Here is an 18,168-nt window from a genome sequence, read left to right as displayed (position 1 = left end):
TAAGACTCAAAACCCGACCCCGGCAGAATAAAGAGAATAGACGAAGGTCGTCTTCTATGCCTTGGCCGTAGAATCTGAAGTATGCCATGCTGGGTACCGCACCTGATGTGTGCCTTGACTCAACGTCTGTTGAGAGGTACAGAGAGTGATCCATGATTGAATCACTAGCAGCGGTCAAAATTTATCCTTAGTAACTGACGGACTAAGGAACTTTTCTCGATTATGGAGGTGGTTAAAGAGTTCGTCGTAAAGGGTTACGTCGATGCAAGCTTTGACACTAATCCGAATAACTATGAGTAGTGAAACGGATTCGTATAGTAGAGTAGATATTTGGAGTATTTCTGAATAGCACATAGTAGCAGCATCTATAAGATGACCTAAAGATTTGTAAAGAACACACGTATCTGAAAGTTTCAGAACCGTTGACTAAAACCTCTCTCACGAGCAAGACATGATCAGACCCCATAACTATATGGGTGTCGGATTCGTTGAAATCACATGGTGATGTGAACTAGATTATTGACTCTAGTGCAAGTGGAAGACTGTTGGAAATATGTCCTAGAGGCAATAATAAATTAGTTATTATTATATTTCTTAGTTCATGATAATCGTTTATTATCCATGCTATAATTGTATTGAATGAAGACTTATATACATGTGTGGATACATAGACAAAACACTGTCCCTAGCAAGCCTCTAGTTGGCTAGCCAGTTGATCAAAGATAGTCAGGGTCTTCTGATTATGAACAAGGTGTTGTTGCTTGATAACTGGATCACGTCATTAGGAGAATCACGTGATGGACTAGACCCAAACTAATAGACGTAGCATATTGATCGTGTCATTTTGTTGCTACTGTTCTCTACGTGTCAAGTATTTGTTCCTATGACCATGAGATCATATAACTCACTGACACCGGAGGAATGGTTTGTGTGTATCAAACGTCGCAACGTAACTGGGTGACTATAAAGACGCTCTACAGGTATCTCCGAAGGTGTTCGTTGAGTTAGTATGGATCGAGACTGGGATTTGTCACTCCGTATGACGGAGAGGTATCTCGGGGCCCACTCGGTAATACAACATCACACACAAGCCTTGCAAGCAATGCGACTTAGTGTAAGTTGCGGGATCTTGTATTACGGAACGAGTAAAGAGACTTGCCGGTAAACGAGATTGAAATAGGTATGCGGATACTGACGATCGAATCTCGGGCAAGTAACATACCGAAGGACAAAGGGAATGACATACGGGATTATATGAATCCTTGGCACTGAGGTTCAAATGATAAGATCTTCGTAGAATATGTAGGATCCAATATGGGCATCCAGGTCCCGCTATTGGATATTGACCGAGGATTCTCTCGGGTCATGTCTACATAGTTCTCGAACCCGCAGGGTCTGCACACTTAAGGTTCGACGTTGTTTTATGCGTATTTGAGTTATATGATTGGTTACCGAATGTTGTTCGGAGTCCCGGATGAGATCACGGACGTTACGAGGGTTTCCGGAATGGTCCGAAAACGAAGATTGATATATAGGATGACCTCATTTGATTACCGGAAGGTTTTCGGAGTTACCGGGAATGTACCGGGAATGACGAATGGGTTTCGGGTGTTCACCGGGGGGGCAACCCACCCCGGGAAAGCCCATAGGCCTTGGGGATGGCGCACCAGCCCTTAGTGGGCTGGTGGGACAGCCCAAGAAGGCCCTATGCACCATAGAAAGAAAATCAAAGAGAAAAGAAAAAAAAGGAGGAGGTGGAAAAAAGGGGAAGGACTCCTCCTTCCAAACCTAGTTGGACTCGGTTTGGAAGGGGAGGGTTGCCCTCCTTGGCTCGGCCGAACCCCTTGGGGGTCCTTGGACCCCAAGGCAAGGCTCCCCCTCTTCCCCCTATATATACGGGGGTTTTAGGGCTGATTTCAGACAACTTTGCCACGGCAGCCCGACCACATATCTCCAAAGTTTTACCTCTAGATCGCGTTTATGCGGAGCTCGGGCGGAGCCCTGCTGAGATAAGATCACCACCAACCTCCGGAGCGCCGTCACGCTGCCGGAGAACTCATCTACCTCTCTGTATCTCTTGCTGGATCAAGAAGGCCGAGATCATCGTCGAGCTGTACGTGTGCTGAACGCGGAGGTGTCGTCCGTTCGGCACTAGATCGTGGGACTGATCGCGGGACGGTTCGCGGGGCGGATCGAGGGACGTGAGGACGTTCTACTACATCAACCGCGTTTCTTAACGCTTCTGCTGTGCGATCTACAAGGGTACGTAGATCGAATATCCCCTCTCGTAGATGGACATCACCATGATAGGTCTTTGTGCGCGTAGGAAAATTTTTGTTTCCCATGCGACGTTCCCCAACAGGGATTATATGAATCCTTGACACTGAGGTTCAACCGATAAGATCTTTGGAGAATATGTAGGATCCAATATGGGCATCCAGGTCCCGCTGTTGGATATTGACCGAGGAGTGTCTCGGATCATGTCTACATAGTTCTCGAACCCGCTGGGTGTGCACACTTAAGGTTCGGTGACGTTTCAGTATAGTTGAGTTATAGGTGTTGATAATCGAAAGTTGTTCGGAGTCCTAGATGAGATCCAGTACGTCACGAGGAGCTCCGGAATGGTCCGGAGGTAAAGATTGATATATAGGAGGTCCTGTTTTGGTCACGGAAAAAGTTTCGGGCTCATCGGTAGTGTACCGGGAGTGCCGGGAGGGGTGTCGGGGACCATCGGGAGGGGTGTCATGCCCCAAGGGGTATCATGGGCTATGGGAAGAGATAAACCAGCCCCTAGTGGGCTGGAATAAGTTCCCACTAAGGCCCATAAGGTTTGAGAAGGAAAAAACACAAGGTGGAAAGAGTTTCCAAGTGGGAAGGTGGAATCCTAGTCCAAGTAGGATTGGAGTAGGACTCCTCCACCTCCAATTTCGGCCAAACCTTGAGGGTTTGAGGTTGCCTCCTCCCATCCCTCCCTCCTATATATACTAGAGGTATTGAGGGTTTTTGAGACACAACTTTGCCACGTGCTGCTCGACCCTATACCACGCAGTTTTTCCTCTAGATCGTATTTCTGCGGAGTTCGGGCGGAGCCCTATAGGATTAGATCGTCACCACCACCGGAGCGCCGTCACGCTGCCGGAGAACTCTTCGACCTCTCCGTCCCCTATTGCTGGATCAAGAAGGTGGAGATCGTCATCGAGCTGTATGTGTGCTGAACGCGGAGGTGCCATCCGTTCGGCACTAGATCGGAACGGATCATGAGATGGATCGCAAGACGGTCCGTTGGACGGATCGCGGGACGGATCGTGGGATGGTTCGTGGGGCGGTTCGTGGGGCGATTCGAGGGACGTGAAGACGTTCCAGTACATCAACCGTATTTCTTAACGCTTCGTGCTGTGCGATCTACAAGGGTACGTAGATCCAAATCTCCTCTCGTAGATGGACATCACCATGATAGGTCTTCTTGCGTGTAGGAAAATTTTTGTTTCCCATGCGACGTTCCCCAACAGTGGTATCAGAGCTAGGTTCATGCGTAGATGTTATCTCGAGTAGAACACAAAGGGTTTTGTGGACGGTGATGTTTGATCTGTTGCCCTCCTTATTCTTTTCTCGATTCAGCGGTATTGTTGGATTGAAGCGGCCCGGACCGACATTATTCGTACGCTTACTAAAGACTGGTTTCATCGATTGACATGCAAACTTGTTGCATAAAGATGACTGGCGGGTGTGGGTTTCTTCAACTTTAGTTGAATTGGTTTTGACCGAGGCGGTCCTTGGAGAGGTTAAATAGCAATTTGCACATCTCCGTTGTGGTTTTTGCGTAAGTAAGATGCGATCTACTAGATACCCATAGCATCCACGTAAAACATGCAACAACAATTAGAGGACATCTAACTTGTATTTGCAGGGTATCCTTGTGATATGATATGGCCAATGACGTGATGTGATATATTGGATGTATGAGATGATCATGTTGTAATAGTTAATATCGACTTGCACGTCGATGGTACGGCAACCGACAGGAGCCTTAGGGTTGTCTTTAAACTGACGTTTGTGTTTGCAGATGCGTTTATTATATTGCTAGGACGTAGCTTTAGTAGTAATAGCATAAGTAGCACGACAACCCCGATGGCGACACGTTGATGGAGATCATGATAATGGAGATCATGGTGTGGCACCGGTGACAAGAAGATCGTGCCGGTGCTTTGGTGATGGAGACCAAGAAGCACATGATGATGGCCATATCATGTCACTTATGAATTGCATGTGATGTTAATCCTTTTATGCACCTTATTTTGCTTAGAACGACGGTAGCATTATGCGGTGATCTCTCACCAAAATTTCAAGACGAAATTGTGTTCTCCCCGACTATGCACCGTTGCGACAGTTCGTCGTTTCGAGACACCACGTGATGATCAGGTGTGATAGAGTCAACGTTCACATACAACGGGTGCAAAACAGTTGCACACGCGGAACACTTGGGTTAAGCTTGACGAGCCTAGCATGTGCAGACATGGCCTCGGAACACATGAGACCGAAAGGTCGAGCATGAATCATATAGTTGATATGATTAGCATAGAGATGCTTACCACTGAAACTATTCTCGACTCACGTGATGATCGGACTTGAGATAGTGGATTTGGATCATGTACCACTCAAATGACTAGAGAGATGTACTTTTTGAGTGGGAGTTCTTAAGTAATATGATTAATTGAACTAATTATCATGAACATAGTCTAATGGTCTTTGTGAATTACGATGTAGCTTGCGCTATAGCTCTACTGTTTTTATATGTTCCTAGAGAAAATTTACTTGAAAGTTGATAGTAGCAACTTTGCAGACTAAGTCCGTAAAACTGAGGATTGTCCTCATTGCTGCGCAGAAGGCTTATGTCCTTAATGCACCACTCGGTGTGCTGCACCTCAAGCGTCGTCTGTGGATGTTGCGAACATCTGACATACACGTTTTGATGACTACGTGATAGTTTAGTGCGTAATACATAATGGCTTAGAAGCAAGGCGTCGAAGACATTTTGAAACGTAGGGGAACATAAGAGATGTTCTAGGAGATGAAATTGAGATTTCATGCTCGTGCCCTTGTTGAGAGGTGTGAGACCTCCAACAAGATTCTTTGTCTACAAAGTAAATGAGAAAAACTCAATTGTTGAGCATGTTCTCAGATTGTCTGAGTACAACAATCGCTTGAATCAAGTGGGAGTTGCTCTTCCAGATGAGATAGTGATGGTTCTCTAAAGTCACTACCATTAAGCTGCTAAAGCTTCGTGATGAACTACAACATATCAAGGATAGATATGATGATTCTTGAGTGATTCGCAATGTTTGACACTGCGAAAGTAGAAATCAAGAAGGAGCATCAATTGTTGATGGTTAGTAAAACCCCTAGTTTCTAAAGGGGCAAGGGTTAGAAGGGATACTTCATGAAACGGCAAACCAGTTGCTGCTCTAATGAAGAAACCCAAGATTGAACCCAAACCTGAGACTAACTGCTTCTGTTACGAGGGGAACGGTCACTGAGGCGGAGCTACCCTAGATACTTGATAGATAAGAAGGCTGGCAAAGTCGACAGAAGTATATTTGATATACATGATATTGATGTGTGCTTTACTAGTACTCCCAGTAGCACGATGGTATTGGATACCGGTTCGGTTGCTAAGTGATTAGTAACTCGAAATAATAGCTATGGTATAAACGGAGACTAGCTAAAGGCGAGGTGACGATAAGTGTTGGAAGTGTTTCCAAGGTTGATGTGATCAAACATCGCACGGTCCCTCTATCATCGGGATTGGTGGTAAAACCTAAATAATTATTATTTGGTGTTTGCGTTGAGCATGAACATGATTGGATCGTGTTTATTACAATACGATTATTCATTTAAAGAGAATAAAAGTTATTTTATTTGCTTGAATAATTAGCCTCAATGGTTTATTGAATCTCAATCGTAGTGTTACACATGTTCATAATATTGGTGCCAAAGATACAAAGTAATAACGATAGTACCATTTAGTTGTGGCACTGCTACTTGAGTCATGTTGGTATAAAATGCATGAAGAAGCTCCATGCTGATGGATCTTTGTACTCACTCATTTTTGAAACGTTTGAGACATGCAAACCATACATGTTGGTATAAATGTATGAAGAAGCTCCATAGAAATGGATCGTTTGGACTCACTTGATTTTGAATCACTTGAGACATGCAAAACATGCCACATGAAACAAGAGAGTAACTTGTTGAGAGTAATGCATTTTTGATGTGTGCAGTCCAATGAGTGCTAAGGCACGCAGTGGATATCGTTATGTTCTTACTTCACTGATGATTTGAGTAGATACAGGAGTATTTACTTGATGAATCACAAGTCTGAAATATTGAAAAGTTCAAAGCAATTTCAGAGTGAAGATCGTCGTGACAAGAGGATAAACTGTTTACGATATGATCATAGAGATGAATATCTGAGTTACGAGTTTTTCGTACGCAGTTAAGACAAAGTGAAAATTGTTTCGCAGTTCATGCCACCTGGAACACCATAGTGTGATGATGTGTCTGGACGTCATAACCTATTTGATATGGTGCATACTATGATGTCTCTTATCTAATTACCACTATCGTTTATGGTTCTACATTAGAGACAATCGCATTCACTTTAAATAGGGCACCGCGTATTTCCGTTGAGATGACATAGTATAGACTATGGTTTAGAGAAGCCTAAGTTGTTGTTTCTTGAAAGTTTGGGGCTGCGATGCTTATGTGAAAAAGTTTCAGTCTGATAAGCTCAAACCCAAAGCGGATAAATGCATCTTCATAGGATATCCAAAACAGTTGGATACATCTCCTATCTTAGATCCGGAAGCAAAGTGTTTATTTCTAGAAACGGGTCCTTTCTCGAGGAAAGGTTTCCCTCGAAAGAATTGAGTGGGAGGGTGGTGGAACTTGATGAGGTTAGTGAACCATCACTTCAACCAGTGTGTAGCAGGGCGCAGGAAGATGTTCCTGTGGCGCCTACACCAATTGAAGTGGAAGCTGATGATGGTGATCATTAGAGCTTCGGATCAAGTTACTACAAACCTCGTAGGTCGACAAAGGTTGCATACTACTACAGAGTGGTACGGTAACCCTGTCTTGGAGGTCATGTTGTTGAACAATAATGAACCTACGAGTTATGGAGAAGCAATGGTGGGCCCGGATTCCGACAAATGGCTGGTGGCCATGAAATCCGAGAGAGGATCCATGTATATAACAAAGTGTAGACTTTGGAAGAACTACTTGATGGTAGTAAGACTATTAAGTAATGATGGATCTTTAAAAGAAAACAGACGATAATGGTAACTATTCACCATTAGAGAAAAGCTCGACTTGTCGCAAAGATGTTTTCGACAAGATCAAAGAGTTGACTATGATGAGACTTTCTCACTCGTAGCGATGCTAAAAGTCTGTTGGAATTATGTTAGTAGTTGCTGCATTATTTGTGAAATATTGCACATAGGAAGCCAAAACATTGTTTCCTCGACGGTTTCCTTGAGGAAAGATTGTATGTGATACAATCAGAAGGTTTTGTCGATCCTAAGGATACTAACAAGTATGCAAGCTCCAGCGATCCTTTTATGGACTGGTGCAAGCATCTCGGAGTTGGAATATACGCTTTGATGAGATGATCAAAGCTTTTGGGTTTGTGCAAGGTTTATGAGAAACTTGTATTTCCAAAGAAGTGAGTGGGAGCACTATAGAGTTTCTGATAAGTATATGTGGTTGACATATTGTTGAGCGGAAGTAATGTAGAATTTTTGTAATGCATAAAGGTTGTTTGAAAGGGTTTTTTCAAAAGAAGACATGGATAGAGCTACCTAAACATTGAGCGTCAACATCTATGGAGATAGATAAAAAATGCTAAACAGAACTTTCAAATGAAATGCGTGCCTTGACAAGTTTTTGAAGGAGTTCAAAATAGATCAGCAAAGAAGGAGTTCTTGGCTGTGTTGTAAGGTGTGAATATGAGTAAGACTCAGAAGCCCGACCACGACAGAAGAAAGAGAAAGGACGAAGGTCATCCCCTATGCCTTAGCCATAGACTATACGGTATGCCATGTTGTGTAGCGCACCTGATGTGTGCCTTGCCACAAGTCTGTTAAGAGGTACGGAGAGTGATCCAGGATTGAATCACTTAACAGCGGTCAAAGTTATCCTTAGTAACTAATAGACTAAGGAATTTTTCTCGATTATGGAGGTGGTTGAAGAGTTCGTCGTAAAGGGTTACGTTGATGCAAGCTTTGACATTAATCCGAATAACTATGAGTAGTAAAACGGATTCGTATAGTAGAGTATATATTTGGAGTATTTCCGAATAGCACGTAGTAGCAGCATCTATAAGATGACATAAAGATTTGTAAAGCACACACGGATCTGAAAGATTCAGAACCGTTGACTAAAACCTCTCTCACGAGCAAGACGTGTTCAGACCCCAGAACTATATGGGTGTTGGATTCGCTAAAATCAAAATGGTGATGTGAACTAGATTATTGACTCTAGTGCAAGTGGGAGACTGTTGAAATATGCCCTAGAGGCAATAATAAATTAGTTATTATTATATTTCCTTGTTCATAATAATCGTTTATTATCCATGCTAGAATTGTATTGATTGGAAACTCAAATACATGTGTGGATACATAGACAACACACTGTCCCTAGTGAGCCTCTAGTTGACTAGTTCCTTGATCGAAGATGGTCAAGGTTTCCTGGCCATAGGAAAGTGTTGTCACTTGATAACGGGACCACATCATTAGGAGAATCATGTGATGGACAAGACCCAAACTATGAACGTAGCATATTGATCGTGACGTTTTATTGCTATTTGTTTTCTGCGTGTCAAGTATTTGTTCCTATGACCATGAGATCATATAACCCACTGGCACCGGAGGAATACCTTGTGTGCATCAAACGTCGCAACGTAACTGGGTGACTATAAAGGTGCCCTACATGTATCTCCGAAGGTGTCCGTTGAGTTAATATGGATCAAGACTAGGATTTGTCACTCCGTTTGACGGAAAGGTATCTCGGGGCCCACTCGGTAATACAACATCACACACAAGCCTTGCAAGCAATGTGACTAAGTGTAAGTCACGGGATCTTGTATTACGGAACGAGTAAAGAGACTTGCCGGTAACGAGATTGAAATAGGTATGCGGATACCGACGATCAAATCTCGGGCAAGTAACATACCGAAGGACAAAGGGAATGACATACGGGATTATATAAACCCTTGACACTAAGGTTCAACCGATAAGATCTTCGGAGAATATGTAGGATCCTATATGGGCATCCAGGTCCCGCTATTGGATATTGACCGAGGAGTGTCTCGGGTCATGTCTACATAGTTCTCGAACACGCAGGGTCTGCACACTTAAGGTTCGGTGACGTTTCGGTATAGTTGAGTTATAGGTGTTGGTAACCGAAAGTTGTTCGGAGTCCCAGATGAGATCCAGGACGTCACGAGGAGCTCCGGAATGGTCCGGAGGTAAAGATTGATATATAGGAAGTCCTGTTTTGGTCACCGGAAAAGTTTCTCGCTCATCGGTAGTGTACCGGGAGTGCGGGAGGGGTGCCGGGGACCATCAGGAGGGGTGTCATGCCCCAAGGGGTCTCATGGGCTATGGGAAGAGATAAACCAGCCCCTAGTGGGCTGGAATAAGTTGCCACTAAGGCCCATAAGGTTTGAGAAGGAAAAAACACAAGGTGGAAAGAGTTTCCAAGTGGAAAGGTGGAATCCTACTCCAAGTAGGATTGGGGTAGGACTCCTTTACCTCCAATTTCGGCCAAACCTTGAGGGTTTGAGGCTGACTCCTCCCCTCCCTCCTTCCTATATATACTAAAGGTATTGAGGGTTTTTGAGACACAACTTTGCCACGTGCTGCTCGACCCTATACCACGCAATTTTTCCTCTAGATCATATATGTGCGGAGCTCGGGCGGAGCCCTGCAGGATTAGATCGTCACCACCACCGGAGCGCCGTCACGCTGCCGGAGAACTCTTCTACCTCTCTGCCCCCTATTGCTGGATCAAGAAGGTGGAGATCGTCATCGAACTGTACGTGTGTTGAACGCGGAGGTGCCGTCCGTTCGGCACTAGATCGGAACGGATCGTGAGATGGATCGCAAGACGGTTCGTGCAACGGATCGCGAGACGGTTCATGGGGCGGATCACGGGACGGATCGTGGGATAGATCGTGGGACGGTTCGTGGGGCGGTTCGTGGGGCGGTTCGAGGGACGTGAAGACGTTCCACTACATCAACCGCGTTTCTTAACGCTTCCTGCTGTGCGATCTACAAGGGTACGTAGATCCAAATCTCCTCTCGTAGATGGACATCACCATGATAGGTCTTCGTGCGCGTAGGGAATTTTTTGTTTCCCATGCGACGTTCCCCAACAATTTAGTCCCGGTTTCTATAACCAACCGAGACTAAATATGTCCCTATATAAGCCCTTCGTCCAGACCGATCCCATTTCTCTGTTTCTCCATTCCCCTCTCTGTTCTTCCCCTTAGCTCGAGCTTATCCTTCATTTTTTGCCAAGATTTCAAAGATTTGAGGCACCCCATCTCTCCAAGTGTTCACAAAGGTTAGCAACTTTGTCCTTTCATCCCTCATTTGTAGATTAGCTCGTGCAATGTTCTCTAAGTATAGTGATTTGTGGGTTTTAATTTTGGAGTAATTTTGTGGGAGTTTATTTGATTTATATGCAATCTGATCTCAAATTAACTTCTTAGTTTGCATATGTGTAGGTGTGGTTTACTTAGTACCTTCCCGTCCCCGTCCTAACCACCGTCGATCGCCCGGACCGTCCCATCGTCGGCACCACCTTGGTGAGCCTCTTGTTATTATCCTTTTTATAAAAAAAACTTATTTGTATGTTTTACATAGTTTTCTTACTTGTATGATTGTTTGTTATACATAGTGCCATGGTCTTGATATCCGCCCCCGTCGGTCCTCGTCCAGTTTATGATTCAGATGTGGTATAATCTCTTTTATAACTATTTGTTGCATTTCGTGTTTATGACAATTATGCCCATCAAGTTGACATAGATATTTTTATCTAGGAGGTATGTGAACCAGAAATTGCAACCGACCCTCTTATCGAGAAGTTAAATTTAGTTGAAAAAGAAAACAAGTATTTGAAAGAAAAAATGAAAAGAATTGAAGAAGAGAATATGAAATTGGAGTTCTATGTTGCCGATGTCGTCGATGATCACAAGATCAAGATGGATGCAATGCGCTTGAAGATTAGAAAGATTAGAAAATATGTCGTTAATAAAGAGACTTGGTATCACTATGATGTTGGATCAATTGTTACCTTAGTTGCAATCTTGATCACATTTGCTATTGCATTTAAATGCTTTAGCTAGGTACTCTTGTATGTTGTTTTATGAGAATAAGTGTGTATGAACTTTATGTATGAACTTGTACTAATTTGGTCTTTTCGGTCTTGTGTAATGAAGATGAACCATGAATGGATGTACGATGACCGACGCTCTCCCCGGTTTATTAATGGCGTGCAGGGTTTTCTACGTGCAACTGAGGCAAACTAGCGGGATGGTTTTATGTGATGTCTGTAAGAATGATAGCACTTACTCTAAGTCAAGAGTCATTCACGTCCACCTGTTTACATCTGGTTTCATGTCCGGCTATAACTGTTAGACCAAGCATGGAGAAAGAGGAGTTCTAATGGAAGAGAATGAAGAAGAAGAGGATGATGACAACTATCATGTGTTCCCTGAATATGATGGTACTACAGTGGGGGAAGAAGCTGAAGAAGAGGCACCAGTTGAGTCCGTTGATGATCTTGGTCGGGCCATTGTTGATACGAAGATAAACTGCGCAAGTGAAAAGGAGAAGTTGAAGTTGCAGCGCAGGTTAGAGGATCACAATAAATTGTTGTACCCAAATTGCGAAGATGACATGAAGAAGCTGGGTACCACACTGGAATTGCTCCAATGGAAGGCAGAGAATGGTTTATCTGACAAGGGATTTGAAAAGTTCCTGAAAATGTTAAAGAAGATGCTTCCAAAGAACAATGAATTGCCCGACAGTACGTACGAAGCAAAGAAGGCTACCTGCCCTCTAGGATTAGAGGTGTAGAAGATACATGCATGCCCTAATGACTGCATCCTCTACCGCGGTAAGGAGTATGAGAATTTGAATGCATGCCCGGGATGTGGTGCATTGTGCTATAAGATCAGTCGCGATGACCCTGGTGATGATGTTGAGGGTCAGCGCCCCAGGAAGACGATTCCTGTCAAGGTTATGTGGTATGCTTCTATAATACCACAGTTGAAACGTTTGTTCCAAAACAAAGAGCATGCCAAGTTGATGCGATGGCACAAAGAAGATCGTAAGAAAGACGAAAAGTTGAGAGTACCCGCTGATGGGTCGCAGTGAAGGAAAATTGAGAGAAAGTGGGGGACTTTTTAGATGACGCAAGGAACATATGGTTTGCCTTTAAGTGCAGATGGCATTAATCCTTTTGGGAAGAAGAGCGGCAATCATAGCACTTGGCATGTGACTCTATGCATCTATAACCTTCCTCCTTGGTTGTGCATGAAGTGGAAGTTCATTATGATGATAATGCTTATCCAAGGCCCCAAGCAACCAAGCAACGACATTGATGTGTACCTAAGGCCATTAGTTGAAGAACTTTTACAGTTGTGAGATAAAAAAAGGTGTACGTGTGCGGGATGAGCACAAACAACAGGAATTTGACCTACGAGCATTGTTGTTTGTAACCATCAGTGATTGGCTTACTCTTAGTAACCTTTCACGACAGACAAACAAGGGATACCACGCATGCACGCGCTGTTTAGATGATATCAAAAGTATATATTTGGATAAATGTAAGAAGAATGTGTATGTGAGACATCGTCGATTTCTTCCGATCAAGCATCTCTTAGAAAAGAGGGCAAGCATTTCAAAGGTGGGGCGGATCACCGGAAGAAGCCTGACCACCGTACTGGTGATCATATACTTCATATGGTCAAGTATATAAAAGTAATCTTTGGAAAGGGTCCTCATGGACAATCTGTTCCGAATGACGTTGACGGTCACGCACCCATGTGGAAGAAAAAAATCTATATTTTGGGTCCTACCTTATTGGACACACCTAGAGGTCCGTTGTGCAATCGACGTGATGCACGTGACGAAGAGCGTGAACCTTCTAGGCTTCTTAGGCGTGTATGGAAGACAGAAGATACACCGGAGGCACAGGAGGACCAGCAACATATGCACAAAAAAGACGACATGCATCCAAAGCAGTATGAAGATCCTCCTAGCTATTCTCTTACCAAAGAAGAGAAGGAAATCTTCTTTGAATGTTTGCTCGGTATGAAGGTCCCTGATATGTCTCCAACGTATCTATAATTTTTGATTGTTCCATGCTATTATATTATCAACTTTGGATGTTTTATATGCATCAATATGTTATTTTATATTATTTTTGGGACTAACCTATTGACCTAGAGCCTAGTGCCAGTTTCTGTTTTTTCCTTGTTTTTGACCTTTTTCAGATAGGAATATCAAAGGGAGTCCGAATGGAATAAAACTTTCGCGATGGTTTTTTTGGACCAAAAGAGACCCCCGAAGCTTTGGAAGAAGGCCAGAAGAGCCACGAGGGAATCACGAGCCCGGTAGGCGCGCCCTACCCCCCGGGAGGGCCTAGCAGGCTCGTGACCTCCTCGTGGGCCCAACTGACGTAATTCCACCGCCATAAATTCCTATAAATACAGAAACCCCCCAAAAGAAACCTAGATCGGGAGTTCCACCGCCGCAAGCCTCTGTAGAAACCAAAAACCAATAGGGAGCCCGTTCCGGCACCCTGCTGAAGGGGGAAACCATATCCGGTGGCCATCTTCATCATCCCGGCGATCTCCATGACGAGGAGGGAGTAGTTCACCCTCGGGGCTGAGGGTATGTATGTTGGAAATATGCCGTAGAGGCAATAATAAATTAGTTATTATTATATTTCTTTGTTCATGATAATCGTTTATTATCCATGCTATAATTGTATTGATTGGAAACACAGTGCATGTGTGGATACATAGACAAAACACTGTCCCTAGTAAGCCTCTAGTTGACTAGCTCATTGATCAAAGATGGTCAAGGTTTCCTGACCATAGGCAAGTGTTGTCACTTGATAATGGGATCACATCATTAGGAGAATCATGTGATGGACTAGACCCAAACTAATAGACATAGCATGTTGATCGTGTCATTTTGTTGCTACTGTTTTCTACGTGTCAAGTATTTGTTCCTATGACCATGAGATCATATAACTCACTAACACCGGAGGAATGCTTCGTGTGTATCAAACGTCGCAACGTAACTGGTTGACAATAAAGATGCTCTACAGGTATCTCCGAAGGTGTTCGTTGAGTTAGTATGGATCGAGACTGGGATTTGTCACTCCGTGTGACGGAGAGGTATCTCGGGGGCCACTCGGTAATACAACATCACACACAAGCCTTGCAAGCGATGTGACTTAGTGTAAGTTGCGGGATTTTGTATTACGGAACGAGTAAAGAGACTTGCCGGTAAACGAGATTGAAATAGGTATGCGGATACTGACGATCGAATCTCGGGCAAGTAACATACCGAAGGACAAAGGGAATGACATACGGGATTATATGAATCCTTGGCACTGAGGTTCAAACGATAAGATCTTCGTAGAATATGTAGGATCCAATATGGGCATCTAGGTCCCGCTATTGGATATTGACCGAGGAGTCACTCGGGTCATGTCTACATAGTTCTCGAACCCGCAGGGTCTGCACACTTAAGGTTCGACGTTGTTTTATGCGTATTTGAGTTATATGGTTGGTTACCAAATGTTGTTCGGAGTCCCGGATGAGATCACGGACGTCACGAGGGTTTCCAGAATGGTCCGGAAACGAAGATTGATATATAGGATGACTTCATTTGGTTACCGGAAGGTTTTCGGGCATTACCGGTAATGTACCGGGAATGACGAATGGGTTCCGGATCTTCACCGGGAGGGGGGACCACCCACCCGGGAGGGCCCAAGGACCTTGGGGGTGGCGCACCAAGTAGGTGGGGTCAGCCCAAGGCTGCCTTGCGCAAGAGAAAGAAAAACCAAAAGAAGAGAAAGAAAAAAAAAGGAAAGGTGGGAAAAGAGAGAAGGACTCCACCTTCCAATCCTAGTTGGACTAGGATTGGAGGAGGACTCCTCCTCCCCTTCGTGTGCAGCCCTTGGGGCTCCTTGAGCCTCAAGGTAAGCCTCCCCTCCCTCCTCCTATATATATGGAGCAATTAGGGCTGATTTGAGACAACTTTTCAAGGCAGCCCGACCACATACCTCCACGGTTTTACCTCTAGATCGCGTTTCTGCGGAGCTCGGGCGGAGCCCTGCTGAGATTAGATCACCACCAACCTCCGGAGCACCGTCACGCTGCCGGAGAACTCATCTACCTCTCCGTATCTCTTGCTGGATCAAGAAGGCCGAGATCATCATCGAGCTGTACGTGTGCTGACGCGGAGGTGCCGTCCGTTCGGCACTAGATCGTGGGACGGATCGCGGGACGGTTCGTGGGACGGTTCGCGGGGCGGATCGAGGGACGTGAGGACGTTCCACTACATCAACCGCATTCACTAACGCTTCTGTTGTGCGATCTACAAGGGTACGTAGATCGGAAATCCCCTCTCGTAGATGGACATCACCATGATAGGTCTTCGTGCGCGTAGGAAATTTTTTGTTTCCCATGCGACGTTCCCCAACAGTGGCATCATGAGCTACGTTCATGCGTAGATGTCTTCTCGAGTAGAACACAAAAGTTTTTGTGGGCGGTGATGTGCGTTTTGCTGCCCTCCTTAGTCTTTTCTTGATTCCGCGGTATTGTTGGATCGAAGCGGCTCGGGCCGACATTACTCGTACGCTTACGAGAGACTGGTTTCATCGCTACGAGTAACTCAGTTGCTCAAAGATGACCGGCGAGTGTCAGTTTCTCCAACTTTAGTTGAATCGGATTTGATCGAGGAGGTCCTTGGATGAGGTTAAATAGCAATTCATATATCTCCGTTGTGGTGTTTGCGTAAGTAAGATGCGATCCTACTAGATACCCATGGTCACCATGTAAAACATGCAACAACAATTAGAGGATGTCTAACTTGTTTTTGCAGGGTATGCTTGTGATGTGATATGGCCAACGATGTGATGTGATATATTGGATGTATGAGATGATCATGTTGTAATAGTTAATATCGACTTCCACGTCGATCGTATGGTAACCGGCAGGAGCCATAGGGTTGTCTTTAAACTAACGTTTGTGCTTGCAGATGCGTTTACTATATTGCTAGGACGTAGCTTTAGTAGTAATAGCATGAGTAGCACGACAACCCCGATGGCGACACGTTGATGGAGATCATGGTGTGACGCCGGTGACAAGAAGATCGTGCCGGTGCTTTGGTGATGGAGATCAAGAAGTGCATGATGATGGCCATATCATGTCACTTATGAATTGCATGTGATGTTAATACTTTATGCACCTTATCTTGCTTAGAATGACGGTAGCATTATGAGGTGATCTCTCACTAAAATTTCAAGACGAAATTGTGTTCTCCCCGACTGTGCACCGTTGCGACAGTTCTTCGTTTTGAGACACCACGTGATGATCGGGTGTGATAGACTCAACGTTCACATACAACGGGTGCAGAACAGTTGCACACGCGGAACACTCGGGTTAACCTTGACGAGCCTAGCATGTGCAGACATGGCCTCGGAACACATGAGACCGAAAGGTCGAGCATGAATCGTATAGTTGATATGATTAGCATAGAGATGCTTACCACTGAAACTATTCTCGACTCACGTGATGATCGGACTTGAGATAGTGTATTTGGATCATGTACCACTCAAATGACTAGAGAGATGTACTTTTTGAGTGGGAGTTCTTAAGTAATATGATTAATTGAACTAATTGTCATGAACATAGTCTAATGGTCTTTGCGAATTACGATGTAGCTTGCGTTATAGCTCTACTATTTTTATATGTTCCTAGAGAAAATTTAGTTGAAAGTTGATAGTAGCAAACTTTGCAGAGGATTGTCCTCGTTGCTGCGCAGAAGGCTTATGTCCTTAATGCACCACACGGTGTGCTGCACCTCGAGCGTCGTGTGTGGATGCTGTGAACATCCGACATACACGTTTCTGATGACTACACGATAGTTTAGTAACAAATTCTTAAAGTCTTAGAAGCAAGGCGCCGAAGACGTTTTGAAACGTCACGGAACATAAGAGATGTTCTAAAGAGATGAAATTGTAATTTCATGCTTGTGCCCTTGTTAAGAGGTACGAGACCTCTGACAAGATTCTTTGTCCACAAAGTAAGGGAGAAAAGCTCAATCGTTGAGCGTGTGCTCAGATTATCTGAGTACGATAATCGCTTGAATCAAGTGGGAGTTAATCTTCCAGATGAGATAGTGATGGTTCTCCAAAGTCACTGCCACCAAGCTGTGAGAGCTTCGTGATGAACTATAACATATCAAGGATAGATACAATGATCCTTGAGCGATTCGCAATGTTTGACACTGCGAAAGTAGAAATCAAGAAGGAGCATCAATAGTTGATGGTTAGTAAAACCACTGAGTTTCGAGAAAGGCAAGGGCTGGAAGGGATACTTCGTGAAACGGCAAAGCAGTTGCTGCACTAATGAAGAGACCCCAGATTAAACCCAAGCCCGGGACTGAGTGCTTCTGTTATGAGGGGAACGGTCACTGAGGCAGAGCAACTCTAGCTACTTGGTAGATAAGAAGGCTGGCAAAAGTCGAAAGAAGTATATTTGATATACATGATGTTGATGTGTACTTTACTAATACTCCTAGTAGCACGAGGGTATTGGATACCGGTTCGGTTGCTAAGTGATTAGTAACACGAAATGAAAGCTACGGCATAAACGGAGACTAGATAAAGGCGAGGTGACGATACGTGTTAGAAGTGTTTCCAAGGTTGATATGATCAAACGTCGCACGCTCCCTCTACCATCGGGATTGGTGTTAAACCTAAATAATTGTTATTTGGTGCTTGCGTTAAGCATGAACATGATTGGATCGTGTTTATTGCAATACGATTATTCATTTAAAGAGAATAATGGTTACTCTATTT

This window comes from Hordeum vulgare, chromosome 4H (assembly GCF_904849725.1).
Source record: "Hordeum vulgare subsp. vulgare chromosome 4H, MorexV3_pseudomolecules_assembly, whole genome shotgun sequence".
Lineage (NCBI taxonomy): Eukaryota > Viridiplantae > Streptophyta > Magnoliopsida > Poales > Poaceae > Hordeum > Hordeum vulgare.
This window is presented reverse-complemented; position numbering follows the sequence as displayed.